Below are 14,241 nucleotides of genomic sequence, written 5' to 3'. Positions count from 1 at the left end.
CGCTAATTCAAATCCAACTGTGGGACATGGAGATCGGTCCTTGGATGAGACCGTATAAACCGAGGCCCCGTGTCGCTGTAGGTGCTGGCACAAAAATGATTCCTCCCTGCTCAAAGGCCCTCACCCCAAATTTGTAGCCCTCCACCGGCAAGTGGTGGTGTCTCCATATGAGTGAAAAATTTTCGAGAGGGACATTCTAAACAACATACAATCAATCACATATGCAGTTTATGAAAATTTTGAATATTTCTATGTGTACAACTATTTTCCCTTTTAAAGTATTGCCCATCTAAAAGTAGCTACTGAAATAGTATAAATATTATAAAACTAAAGGTACTCTGTCAGAGCAATGAGCTCTGACACTAAATGATACCTACCTCTAATTCTCATAGGAAAATAATGACTGTGTCCATGTTTTGCTATGGGAAAGCCCAAATATATGGCGGATCAAAAAGTAAAATAGAAGATGCACAATTGCAATATGTAATAAAGATTGTGTGAAAGTCATCAAATATCACTCAGTGGTATTAGAGGAATTAGCGGATAAGAGATGGGTACACCAAAGCATAACAGACGGACAGACATACCAATTACTTAATATACCCTCCCGCTTATCAAGCGGGGGTATAATAAATTACATGCATGCATGCATCAATCTGTGTAATGAAAAGATAATTGCTAAAGGTAATTTACATTGATGTTTTGCATTTTTGTTTGTAAGAATACATGTATTTAATTTACATGTTGTTTAATTACATGTATTTCAATGTGTTAAATTAAAAATAATTTTCTTTTTTGTTTGTCTATTGCAGGTGCAGCTGCAGAGTACATTTTGAACAGCAATCTCCAGGTATGACAAAAATAACAAAATTGACCCTATAAGGTTAAATAAACAAACATTATTGAATTTAGAAAATGTATAATGAAGCACAAATTTGAAATCATTGTAGGCCCAAACTAGAAATAGTTTTCTTTTTCTGCTCACTCAGGCTTTTTACTGGTCAGATCATCATAATATCACTATCCCACTCCCAGGCTACCAGATTTAATAAAAAGAGACTGACCCAAAACCATAATAATAACTAGGGCTAATTGTAACGGGGACCGTTACATACGTTCCCCAAACGCTCCCCAACTCCCTTTTGGTGCCATATTTCCTTAAACTCTATCAAATAAGACATACTTTGTGCAATTCAGACTTAAACAATGTTTTCCCAGAAGACTACGAAATATATTTAAATTTTAGCATTACATGCGAGCTCATGTGAATGCATGTGGGTAATGATCATATCATCTTTTCTACACTATGTATATATATTCAAATAGACTTAATATCAAAGCATTAAATCCAGAAGTATTAAAAAATACACTTATTCAAGCATATTTTTAATTTACTCATTTCACGTTACAAGCATGTGCATGATGACCATACCTTCTTGTAGGGGTCCATTATGTCTATCAATATTCTAAATACCATCCTATTTCGTTGAAAACCAAGGGAGTTATAACCATTTAAAGTTTAAGCCAATCAGATTTCAGCGCACGTGCATGCGTGTGATTTAATGACAATTGTTATATATCATATTGTAGGACATCCTATTGTATGCTTATGTTTTAAATTTCGTAGCATTTCGTCAAAGAACGGAAAAGATATTGAGATTTTTGTTTCAGCCAATCAGAGTGAAGAACACGTGCACGCTTGTGCATGACGACCATACCATCTTGTTGGAGTCTATTATGACTGTCTATGTTCTAAATCCCATCCTGTTTGGTTGAAAAACAAGGGAGTTATAGCCATTTAAAGTTTAAGCCAATCAGATTGCAGCGCACGTGCATGCGCATGTTTTCACGACAACTGTTATATATCATACTGTAGGACATCCTAATGCATGACTAACGTCAAAAATTAAAAAAAGATATTGCGATTTTTGTTTCAGCCAATCACAGCAAAGCACAAGTGCACGCATGTGCATGCATGTGCATGACGACTTCACCGCCTTGTAGGAGTCCATTATGTCTGTCTATGTTCTAAATCCCATACTGTTTGGTTGAAAAACAAAGGAGTTATAGCCATTTAAAGTTTAAGCCAATCAGATTGCAGTGCACGTGCATGCACGTGCTTACATGACAATTGTTATATATCATATTGTAGTACATCCTAAAGTATGCCTATGTTTTAAATTTCATAGCATTTCGTCAAAAAACAGAAAAGATATTGAGCTTTTTGTTTCAGCCAATCAGAGCGAAGCGCACGTGCATGCGCGTGAGTTCGTGCTAATTTGACAGTGTCACATTATCTACAGTATTAATGTATCTTTATATAATGAGTTTCAAATCATTTCATCAAAAAATGTAAATGTAATAGCTATATTAAGTATATCAGTCAATTCACTCATTTCACACGCACGCACGTGCATGCGTATGCGCGCAAAATAACCTTCGTGTTGCACACCTACACTACACACCTATTAACCCTAAAAAGGTTTTAGCTCAATTGGGTGAGCAGTTTCTGAGAACACTCGCGGACAAAAAAGTACCGGAGAACAAAGAAGAAAAAAAAGAATAATAATAATAATAACTAGTGCTAATTGTAACGGGAACCGTTACAGATGTTCCCCAAACGCTCCCCAACTCCCTTCTCGTGCCATATTCCCTGTAAGTTTCATAAAAGAAGACAAACTCTATGCATTTAAGACGTAAACAAAGTTTTCCCAAAAGTATACCAAGTATTTCAAATTTAAGCAATGCAGGCGTGCGCATGTGATTGCATGAGCGTAATGACGATATCATCTTGTCTACACTTTTTACTCATTGCACGTGCACGCACGTGCATGATGACCATACCTTCTTGTAGGTGTCCATTATGTCTGTCTATGTTCTTAATCCCAACCTGTTTGGTTTTAAAAAACAAGGGAGTTATAGCCATTTAAAGTTTAAGCCAATCAGATTGCAGCGCACGTGCATGCGGGTGTTTTCATGACAATTATTATATATCATATTGTAGGACATCTTAAAGTATGCCTATGTTTTAAATTTCAAAGCATTTTGTAAAAAAACAGAAAAGATATTGAGATTTTTGTTTCAGCCAATCAGAGCAAAGCACACGTGCACGCACGTGCATGCATGTGAATGGTGACCATACCATCTTGTAGGAGTTCTTTATGTCTATCTATGTTCTAAATCTCATGCTGTTTGGTTGAAAACCAAGGAAGTTATAGTCATTTAAAGTTTCAGCCAATCAGATTGCAGCGCACGTGCATGCGCGTGATTTGATGAAAAATTTTGTATATCATATTGTAGTACATCCTAATGCATGTCTATGTTATAAATTTCAAAGCATTTCATCATAAAACAAAAAAGATATTAAGATTTCTGTTTCAGCCAATCAGAGCAAAGCGCACGTGCATGCGCGTGAGTTCATGAAAATTTGACCAAGTCATCTTATCTACACATCTTATATATCATTATATAATGAGTTTCAAAACATTTTATCAAAAAATATAAAAGTTACAACCATATTAAATATATCAGTCATTTTACTCATTGCACGTGCCCGCACGTGCATGCGAATGCGCGCAAAATGACCTTCGTTCAGCACATCTACACAACATGCCTACTAACCCTAAAAAGGTTTTAACTTAGTTTGGTGAACAGTTTCTGAGAACACTTCCGGACAAAAAAGTACCGGAGAAGAAATAAGAAGAAAAAAGAATAATAATAATAATAATAACTAGTGCTAATTGTAACGGGGACCGTTACAGATGTTCCCCAAACGCTCCCCAACTCCCTTTTGGTGCCATATTCCCTGTAAGCTTCATTAAATAAGACAAACTCTGTGCATTTAAGACTTTAACAACGTTTACCCAGAAGTGTACCAAGTTCGTTCTAATTTTAGCATTGCACGCGTGCACATGTGAATGCATGTGCGTAATGACCATATTATCTTGTCTACACAATCTATATATTCTACTATACTAAATATTAAAGTATTTAATCAAAAAGTATTTAAAAAATACGCTCATTCAAGTGTATTTTTAATTTTACTCATTTCACGTGCACGCACGTGCATACATGAGCATGGTGACGATACTTTCTTGTAGAATTCTATTACACCTATCTATGTTCTAAATCCCACCCCGTTTGGCTGAAAACCGACGGAGTTATAGCTGTTCAAAGTTTCAGCCAATCAGATTGCATCGCACGCACACGCACGTGTATGCATGTGCAGGTGACCAAACCTTCTTGTAGAAGTTCATTATATCCATCTATGTTCCAAATCCCACCCCGTTTGGTTGTAAACCAAGGGAGTTATAGCTACTTAAAGTTTCAGCCAATCAGATTGCAGCGCACGTGCATGCACGTGTTTTTATGATAATTGCTATATATAATGTTGTAGGATATCCTAATGCATGGCTATGTTCAAAATTTCAAAGGATTTTGTCAAAAAACAAGAAAGATATTGAGACTTTAGTTTCAGCCAATCAGAGCGAAGCGCACGTGCATGCGCGTGAGATCTTGCTATTTTGATCATGTGATATTGCCTATGCTACTAATATATCCTTATATTATAAGTTTTAAAGCATTTCATCAAAAATGTAAAAAGTTACGCCTATATCAATTAAATCGGTCATTTCACGTGTTGCACGTGCACGCTCTTGCAAGCACGTGCGCGCAAAATGACCTTCGTTCCGCAAATCTACATAACATGTCTACTGACCCTAAAAACATTTCACCTAAATCGGATGTGTAGTTTACAAGATCATTCGCGGACAAAATTTTCCCGAGAAGAAAAATAATAATAATAATAAGAAACAGAGTAAAAACAATATGTTCCCCAACTTCGTTTGGGGAACATAACTAGTGCTAATTGTAACGGGGACCGTTACAGATGTTCCCCAAACGCTCCCCAACTCTGTTTTCGTGTCATATTCCCTGTAATCTCTATTAGATAAGAAATATTTTATGGAATTTAGACTTAATCAAGATCTTGCCAGAAAAATAGAAATTATATTTAAAAATAGGCATTGCACGCGTGTTCATGTGCGTAACGACCATATTATCTTGTCTACAATATCTCAAATTTTAATATACTTAATATTAAAGCAATCAATCCAAAAGTATTTAAAAAATTCACTCATTCGAGTGTATTTTTAATTTTACTCATTTAACGTGCACGCACGTGGAAGCACATGCATAATGACTACACCTTTTTGTAGAAGTCCCTTATATTTATCTATGTTCTAAATCCCATCCTGTTTGGTTGAAAAACAAGGGAGTTACAGCCATTTGAAGTTTCAGCCAATCAGATTACAGCACACATGCATGCGCGTGATTTCATAAATTTTCATCTTTATCGTATTGAAGAATATCTAAATGAATGACTATATTTTAAAATTCCAAACATTTCGTCAAAAAACAAAGGAGATATAGCCATATAAAGTTTCAGCCAATCAGATTGCAGCACACGTGCATGCGCGTGATTTCATTAATTTTTTCTATATCATATTTTAGGATATCTTAATGCATGACTATGTTTTAAATTTCAAAGCATTTCGTCAAAAAACAAAGGAGATATAGCCATTTAAAGTTTCAGCCAATCAGATTGCAGCACGAGCGCATGCGCATGCTTTCATGATTTTTTTTATATATTGTGCTGTAAATCTTCATAATGTAGGACTATGTCCAAAATTTCAAAAGATTATGACAAGAAACAAGAAAGATATTGAGACTTTAGTTTCAGCCAATCAGAGCAAAGCGCACGTGCATGCGCGTGAGATCTTGCTATTTTGACCATGCCATCTTGTCTATACTACTAATGTATCCTTACATTATGAGTTTCAAAAAAATTCATCAAGAAAAAGAAAAGTTACAGCAATATCCATTATATTGGTCATTTCATGTGTTGCACGTGCGCGCTCTTGCAAGCACGTGCGCGCAAAATGACCTTCGTTCGGCAAATCTACATAACATGTCTACTGACCCTAAAAACATTTTACCTTAGTCGGATGTGTAGTTTACAAGATCACTCGTGGACAAAATTTTCCCAGGAAGAAGAAAAATAATAATAATAAGAAACAGAGTAAAAACAATATGTTCCCCAACTTCGTTTGGGGAACATAATAACTAGGGCTAATTGTAACGGGAACCGTTACAGATGTTCCCCAAACGCTCCCCAACTCCCTTTTGGTGCCTTACTCCCTGTAAGCTTCATTAAATAAGACGAACTCTATGCCTTTTAGACTATAACAATGTTTTCCCAAAAGTATATTCAAATTTATGCATTGCACGCATGCGCATTTGAATGCATGTGCGTAATGACCTTATCATCTTGTCTACACTATTTATATACTAGAAATTACAGCGTTTTATCCAAAAGTAATAAAAAATACGTTTTAATCTAGTGTATTTGTAATTTTACTCATTTCACGTGCACGCACGTGCGTGCATGTGCATGTCGACCATATCTTCTTGTAGGAGTCTGTTATGTTTGTCTATGTTCTAAATCCCATCCTGTTTGGTTGAAAAACGAGGAAGTTATAGCCATTTTAAGTTTAAGCCAATCAGATTGCAGCGCACGTGTATGCGCATGTTTTCATGACAACTGTTATATATCATATTGTAGGACATCCTAATGCATGATTATGTTTAAAATTTTAAAGCATTTCGTCAAAAATTAAAAAAAGATATTGCGATTTTTGTTTCAGCGAATCACAGCAAAGCACACGTGCATGCACGTGCATGCCTGTGCATGACGACCATACCTCCTTGTGGGAGACCATTATGTTTGTCTATGTTCTAAATCCCATACTGTTTCGTTGAAAATCAAGGGAGTTATAGCCATTTAAAGTTTAAGCCAATCAGATTGCAGCGCACGTGCATGCGCGTGTTTACATGACAATTGTTATATATCATATTGTAGTACATCCTAAAGTATGCCTATATTTTAAATTTCATAGCATTTTGTCAAAAAACAGAAAAGATATTGAGATTTCTGTTTCAGCCAATCAGAGCGAAGCGCACGTGCATGCGCGTGAGTTCGTGCTAATTTGACAGTGTCACATTATCTACACTATGAATATATCCTTATTAAATGAGTTTTAAAATATTTCATCAAAAAATGTTAAAGTTCTGGCTATATAAAGTATATCCGTCATTTCACTCATTTCACGCGCCCGCACGTGCATGCGTATGCGCGCAAAATAACCTTCGTGTTGCACACCTACACTACACACCTATTAACCCTAAAAAGGTTTTAGCTCAGTTGGGTGAACAGTTTCTGAGAACACTCGCGGACAAAAAAGTACCGGAGAACAAAGAAGAAAAAAAAGAATAATAATAATAACTAGAGCCGAGCTCGTTGCAAAGAAACGAGTAGGTCTTCCGTCCTGTTACCGGAAGTGGCTTTCATTTTTAACAAAAATGATAAATATCGCCTAAAAATGGCTTGAATCCCCTAAAAGTATGTTAATTAAAGCTTAAATATGCTAATTTTTGCTACTTCCGGTTTAACCGGAAGTGACGACGACGGGGACGGAAAATGAATTTTTTATGCTCCCAGAAACATATTTTACCCAAAAACTTGACCAGAACGGCAAAAATACGCATTTTTGACTACTTCCGGTTTGACCGGAAGTGACGACGCCGGACGCTTTTTGATGACACAAATAGATTGAGCAGGACATTTTGAACAACTTTGCTTCTTTGACATATTACAAAATCTCAATACTTTTTGAGATATAAAGAAAAAAGTTTTGGCCCCTCCTGGCCCTTAATTTAAAGGGCCAGCCCTTTACACGAGATGCCATTTTAAAGGTATTAAAATTCTACACCTTTTTTGTTCTACATGCTTAAACAAAATATTTCTAGGTAAAAAGTTATAATAGAAAAGGTGTCAAAAATTTTGAAAATCTTGATAGGACTATTTTCGGGCCATAGCGAGCGTCGGCGTTTCGTACTTCCGGTAGTTGTGATATACTTAGTGCACTTCTCCAAAGGTTGCTCTAAGCATCAGTGAAAATTTCATGCTTCTGTGTTAAGTGCTTTTTGAGAAAACTGCCGGACAAAGTGACCCTCTAAAAATCGTTAAATCGCCGAAAACTCCGAACCGGAAGTGACGTCATCAAAATAAAAAAATATATGTCTAGAGTTTTTGATGTTCTATCAGACCTGAAAGTTTCATGAAAATCGATCAAGCCGTTCTTGAGAAATCGCGCGCACAAAATCGGTAAGAAAAAAAAACAATAATAAAAATAGTGGAAAAGAAACCTAAGAATAACAAGAAGGTCTTCCGCTGAAGACGGAAGACCTTAATGATAATAATAATAAGAAACCGAGTAAAAACAATATGTTCCCAAACTCCGTTTGGGGAACATAATAATAATAATAATAATAATAAGAAACCGAGTAAAAACAATATGTTCCCAAACTCCGTTTGGGGAACATAATAATCATGATAGATGTAATAGTTATATTTTGTTTATTTATTGTGATACACAGATTGACAAATAATTAATCTAAACAAAACAGGATTCCAAAATGACAGAACTTTGACACAATCCTGTCAAGTTTGTAGCCCATCTATAATTGTATTTTGTTATACATGTACATAGAACTGACCCAAAAGACAGAGTGCCCCCTACCATGTAATATCCTAGATAAAACAAAAATCACTGACCCCAGTCCAGTGGGCCTTCAATTATTTTTTAGCCTTGCATTGTAAAGTCAGCTATCGAGACATTCTGTCCTTTTTTGTTGTTTGTTTTTTAATGATATGCACCATCCCACACAAATTATACACACAAGAAAATTTATTTTATTTTCTCCACTTTTAAAATATGGGCTTCACTGATCTTTACATGTTTTCAATATATGTCTTTTCTTTTGAAGAATGACATTGTTGATTGAATTTAAAAATGGTCTTCAATATGTATGCACATGATAGTGATGATACTGTATTAAATGCACAAAAATTATAATTTCATTAAAATAAAACAAAAAAGCAAATGTAAACTTTTAAAAAAGAAAATCAAATTAATTCATTTGTAATGTGCAATGATCAAATGTTTCTTGCAGGACATACTCTGAAGACAGTGATGTGCAAGTTCAAGGTTTGCCTGTTGTGAGTATTGTATATGTAACTGTAAGGATAAAATTACACAGGTATAACATATTTAATATGCAACATTATTATTTAATTATTATCATCCTGATCATGCTAATTGGAATAAACAAATAAAAAATATTAAGCATGCCTAATTACTCCAATATCTACATGTACAGGTATATCAATGTATGAAAGAATCCTGTGTAAAGTTATATATAGTTAGAGAGTGAGAGGGAGAGATGCTGATAAAAGGGTCAATATAATTGAAAATCATGCATCAGTGATTTTTGTTTTTGTTTAATTTTCAAAAGATTTAATCACATTCTGTTCTATTTTCAGCAGATACTTTAATACCTGGTAATAAGAATGGATGAAAAAATTCTCACATTATCATGCTGCATAATAGTACATGTAAGTTCAAAGGCAGAAGAAAATCCGTTAAAAGAGAATTTATAAATACAGTTGGTTGTCTGTTTCAGCAAACAATTTAATGAACTGAAAATTATGCTGATACATAATCAGCATATTATGCAAACTGTAAATGATTGCATTACATATTTTTCTGATTTGCATGTAGTGCATTGTTATTTTTCATTCAGTTTTCTTTCCACATTATTGCAAATGCTTGTATTTTATTTGGATTAATTAAATGTAGAGGATTGTATTAACTAATTAATCATATTTGTAGTTCAGCTGTAACAAAACACATTATCTGATGAAAGCTTCAACCACGAGAATGTAGGAAAGGATGTCAAGTCCAAAGAGAAGGTATGTTGATTACTGGTGATGATATGTTATTGATGTATATAGAGTATATCAATAGAATAGAGAGAACAATAGTAATCCATAGACAAAAAATTAAAATCTTAATTCTTTTCAAGAATAGACAGGTCATTATTAGTCACTCTGAGATAGTTAAGAGCAGATTTAGATTTGTTCAGATCATATAGCTATAGGGTAGGGTGGGTCCACGGGGGGGGGGGGGGGTCAAAGTTTTATTCTGGAATATTGAAGGCTGAAGCATTCAAGATTATCAGGGCCACGATACATCATATTTTTTGAATTAATACATCATAGTGCAGAATCTCAGAATCAAGGGTAATGGGTGGCATAATTAGAAACAGAATGTTTATCTCGAAAGTCCTATGTAAATATTGGAAAATCATTTTGTTTATTTCTTGGCTTTTAAGTTAAGTAGAGATTAAAATAATATAAGTTTTCATAATTTAAATTCCTATTTTATGGATACTTTAGTTGATATCTGTGTAAGGTCAAAAAAGCTACAATTTTCAGAAAGAAAGCAATATTTTGGGGTTAAAGAAAAAGGGCATAATTAACTCTCATCATGATAGTAATGATGGATTTCAGATCATGTGAAAAATGTGTACTGTTGTGAAACAAGTGAATACAGTGCAGTCTAAATAAGTACAGTTTAACAACAGTATCCTAATATCAAAAAACTTTGACTACCTAGGGTATGTTGACATTCATGACAGTATTACAAATTGGATGAATGATTTGCAAACACTTGGAATAGCATATATATGATTTACTTTTTTGTTAATTTAATTTGCTCATTTTGCGCATATCTCTTTCTCATGCAGATTATTAATGAACAATTATAGATTGAATTAGCAACCGAAATGGCGTACATGTATATGAATTAATATACTCTGTTTAGAGTTGAACTTTGGTATATATCTTTGACAGTTGACACTGAGTGATATTTTGAACACATTGAGATATCAAAGTCAATTTAAAGTCCCTTGAACGACATTTTTTCTATATATCTTACCCTGAATCTCTTTGTTATCTCAGTTTTTTTTCAACAGTCCCATGAGCATTTCAAGATAACAAGTGTGACTTTATTTTATTGATTCAATTAATTTATGATGAATTATAAAAATATCAATCATATACTTTTATGTTAATGATTTAACATTTTATATTTTTCAGGCCATATAACAAATGAATTCATGAAGACTAGCTTGGATGATACAGTACTTTTCTACTCATGTGAACCATATCTAAACATTATTTGAGGATCCCTTTCTCAGAAAAAAAGAATTTGCTTATTCAAAGACTCTATAGTTTATTGTTTATTTGTACGTTGTTTAACATTCTTCTTGAGAAATTTTCACTCATATGGGGATACAAACATTTGTTGTTGGAGAGCTGCAAATTTTGTCCTTTATTTGGCACACATGGCTAATTGAGCATTATGAGCAATGAGGGATCTTTTTGGTACTAGCACCTACTGCAACACAGGACCTCTGTATATACAGTCTCATCTATGTCCGACTGTGGGATTTCGAACCAGCAATTTATGGATCAACTCCGATCCTTACTCATGACTCTCAAGCAGATGCTCTTGCCACTGTGCCATACAGGTGACTTCATAGGTTATAAAATGATAAGATAAGATTTATAACTTAACACTGATTTTTTTTTTAATTCAATCACGGTACAGAAAATGTTTGCAAAAAAGAGAGGTTATAGCTACATGTAGCTCTCACTAGTATTGCATGCTTAAACTATATGAATTACATATTGTAATTACAGTATTTTAAACCAGATCAGTAAAGAAAGAAACACTTGAATATTTTTACTATAAATTTTATTATAAGGTTGATTATCTTTAAAAAATGGAATCTTTAATTTTTTTGAGTAGGAAAAAAAATATTTAGAATGTACATGTGCACTTAATTTTGTTTATTAAAAATAGTCAAAATTTGGAGATCTTGTGAAGGGTATCTAAATATTGATTTATAAATTTTTACTTCATTTTTAAACAGCATAATCTTTATTATAACATATGTCTGCAATATACAACTTAATTATTTGTTGTTGAACATTCCATTGTCTGTCTACATGTAGTGCTTAATAAATTTCTTGTAAATAAAAACATGATTGCATGCTGTTTGTTTACTTTGTCTTTTTTTCAATATGAGTCATGATATAGAAATGGTGTGCATATAAGTTTAAATTATTTTTGTTGAATTCAGTTAACACAAAAAATTGATAACTGAATATAATTATCTAGATAGATACCTTCCAGAAATAGTTACATATACATGTACTAGTAGCTGCAGATATGTGAAATCAGGTATACTTGAAACTCAATTTACCTGTATTTATTAAACAGAAATTTAGTGAACACATTCATATACATGTACCTATGCAGTATTTCATACTGAAAATGCACTGTCTTAATGTTTTACTTATTCAACATAAAAATTGACCAGAAGTGGTGATCTTAATGAAATAAAACATATCTCACAATACCCCCCCCCAATTTATCACAATTTCAATGTATATAAATTGATAAAAGAAACTGACTATATCATTAAAGAAAATCTTGAGTTGTCTTTCCTTGTTTAAAGAAAATATCTGATGCAATGAATGCTCCCTTGGGTTCATGACCCTGAATATTAATAAGGTTTGGAGGTGTGAGTATACAAGACTCCTAAGTTGAAAATAATATACAAGCACGATATTCACTTGCATAGCGACGCTTTGATCTTAATACATGTATACTAGTTGTACTTTGGTTTTGTACCATACGTTAAAGAGTTGACAGATTAAGCAATCAAGATATATATATATATATATATATTTAAAGGAAAATAAAATTCTTCTCTCCCAGCATTTAGAGGGAAGACAATAGGCTCTTAGATTACTTGCAGTAATTGTTTCCGTGTTGGATTACAGATTGAGTAGTCTTCAGACAATCAGTTGGAATTGTTCTGTGGAAATTAACATTAAACAAGTCTTTGTGAAAGCTCTCTATGAATAATTTATTGTGCTTACAAGTTCAACGTAAAACCAAGACATCGAACAATTTAAGGTGAAAGACATTTGGGAAAAACAAACTTAAAAAAAGAATATTTTGAACAAGATGCAAATTACTAGTATTTTCTTCCACATTTTCAAAACAATTTTAAAATGCATAATTTGATACACGTGTACGTATCATTTAAGCTTAATATTTTCTTTTACCATATAAATTCAAACCCCAATAGATGATTAAAGCTTTACAATATATAGTATGTTTAGGTAGTAATCACAAACTGTCAAGATGTCTTCTAAATGAATGACAGAACATTAATCTCCAGAGATTGGTTCCGACTTATAATATAAAGCAAGAAACACATTTAAAACGTGATAAATTCAACCGATGTAAATTTATTTCAACAGCCACAGATCGATATGTATTTGTAACAATTCAGATTTCTTCGATTGATCCATTACACTTAGCTTGATAACAGCAAACCAGAAACGGTATCTATAGAGTTAAGTCTCTTTTTAGTTAAACTTATTGTTAAAGTTGTAGAACTTGTAAGTCACCGTAGGAAAAGCCAATTACTTGGACAAGTGTGGATTAAATGAAAACAATAGAGATGTCAGTCCATTAAGTTCGCATTGACCATGCATTTTTAAACAAACTGTATTAATTACATGTAAGTATACTCTTGAAATGCCTTTTTGCTGGAACAGCTTGGAGCAAAAAATCAAAATAATAGAATTTTTATCATCTGTCATTAACTTCCTTGGATGTTTGTCATTTGCAAAATTATTTCATTTACAAACATTAAGTACTCTGAAAATTGATATTAAAATACATGTATAGATGCTTTAGTTTCTGATTGACAGTATCTATGTAGTTTTTTTTAAATCAGGTCTCCAAACTTATCTTCCGAATTTCAGCTTATCTATTTCTGTTTTTATATGAAACAAAATTTATTCCTAACTTCTGCATTGGATGAAGAAAACACTTGCCATGACCACCGACTCGACAATTTTATATATTATTTTTATCATTTATTCCAAGCTCTCTGATTGTCTCAAACTTGATCACATGATTAAGTATATTTAAGAAATTAATTTAATCTTTGAAGATTCATGAAGTTATGAACTACGACGATTCACGACGGCATATTTCATGAAGCGCGTTAGCGCTTCAAGATAAATTTATATGCAAGCGTGAAGCGTTGTATCTCATAAATACCTCATGAATTTTCAAAATTCAAATTCACGGTGTAGTACCTAAACGGTTGCTATCAGAAAAAATTGCGCGTTCATCACTGCTATCTGAAAATTGAGCGGTTGCTAGTGGAAAAAAATGGACGAAATTGTAA

At 33.4% G+C, this 14,241-nt stretch overlaps 1 long non-coding RNA gene across 1 annotated transcript; it reads left to right on the top strand.

Annotated features, from left to right (window-relative positions):
• The first annotated feature begins 780 nt into the window (after positions 1–780).
• Positions 781–9,890, top strand: LOC134270336 (uncharacterized). The gene is made up of 4 exons (XR_009992786.1): positions 781–850; positions 9,073–9,118; positions 9,443–9,514; positions 9,792–9,890. It is a non-coding gene; the product is annotated as an uncharacterized LOC134270336 (long non-coding RNA).
• The last annotated feature ends 4,351 nt before the right edge of the window (positions 9,891–14,241 follow it).

This window comes from Saccostrea cucullata, unplaced genomic scaffold (genome assembly GCF_032062105.1).
Source record: "Saccostrea cucullata isolate Sc308-1 unplaced genomic scaffold, CSIRO_AGI_Scuc_v1 ctg15016, whole genome shotgun sequence".
NCBI lineage: Eukaryota > Metazoa > Mollusca > Bivalvia > Ostreida > Ostreidae > Saccostrea > Saccostrea cuccullata.
This window is presented reverse-complemented; position numbering and strand designations above follow the sequence as displayed.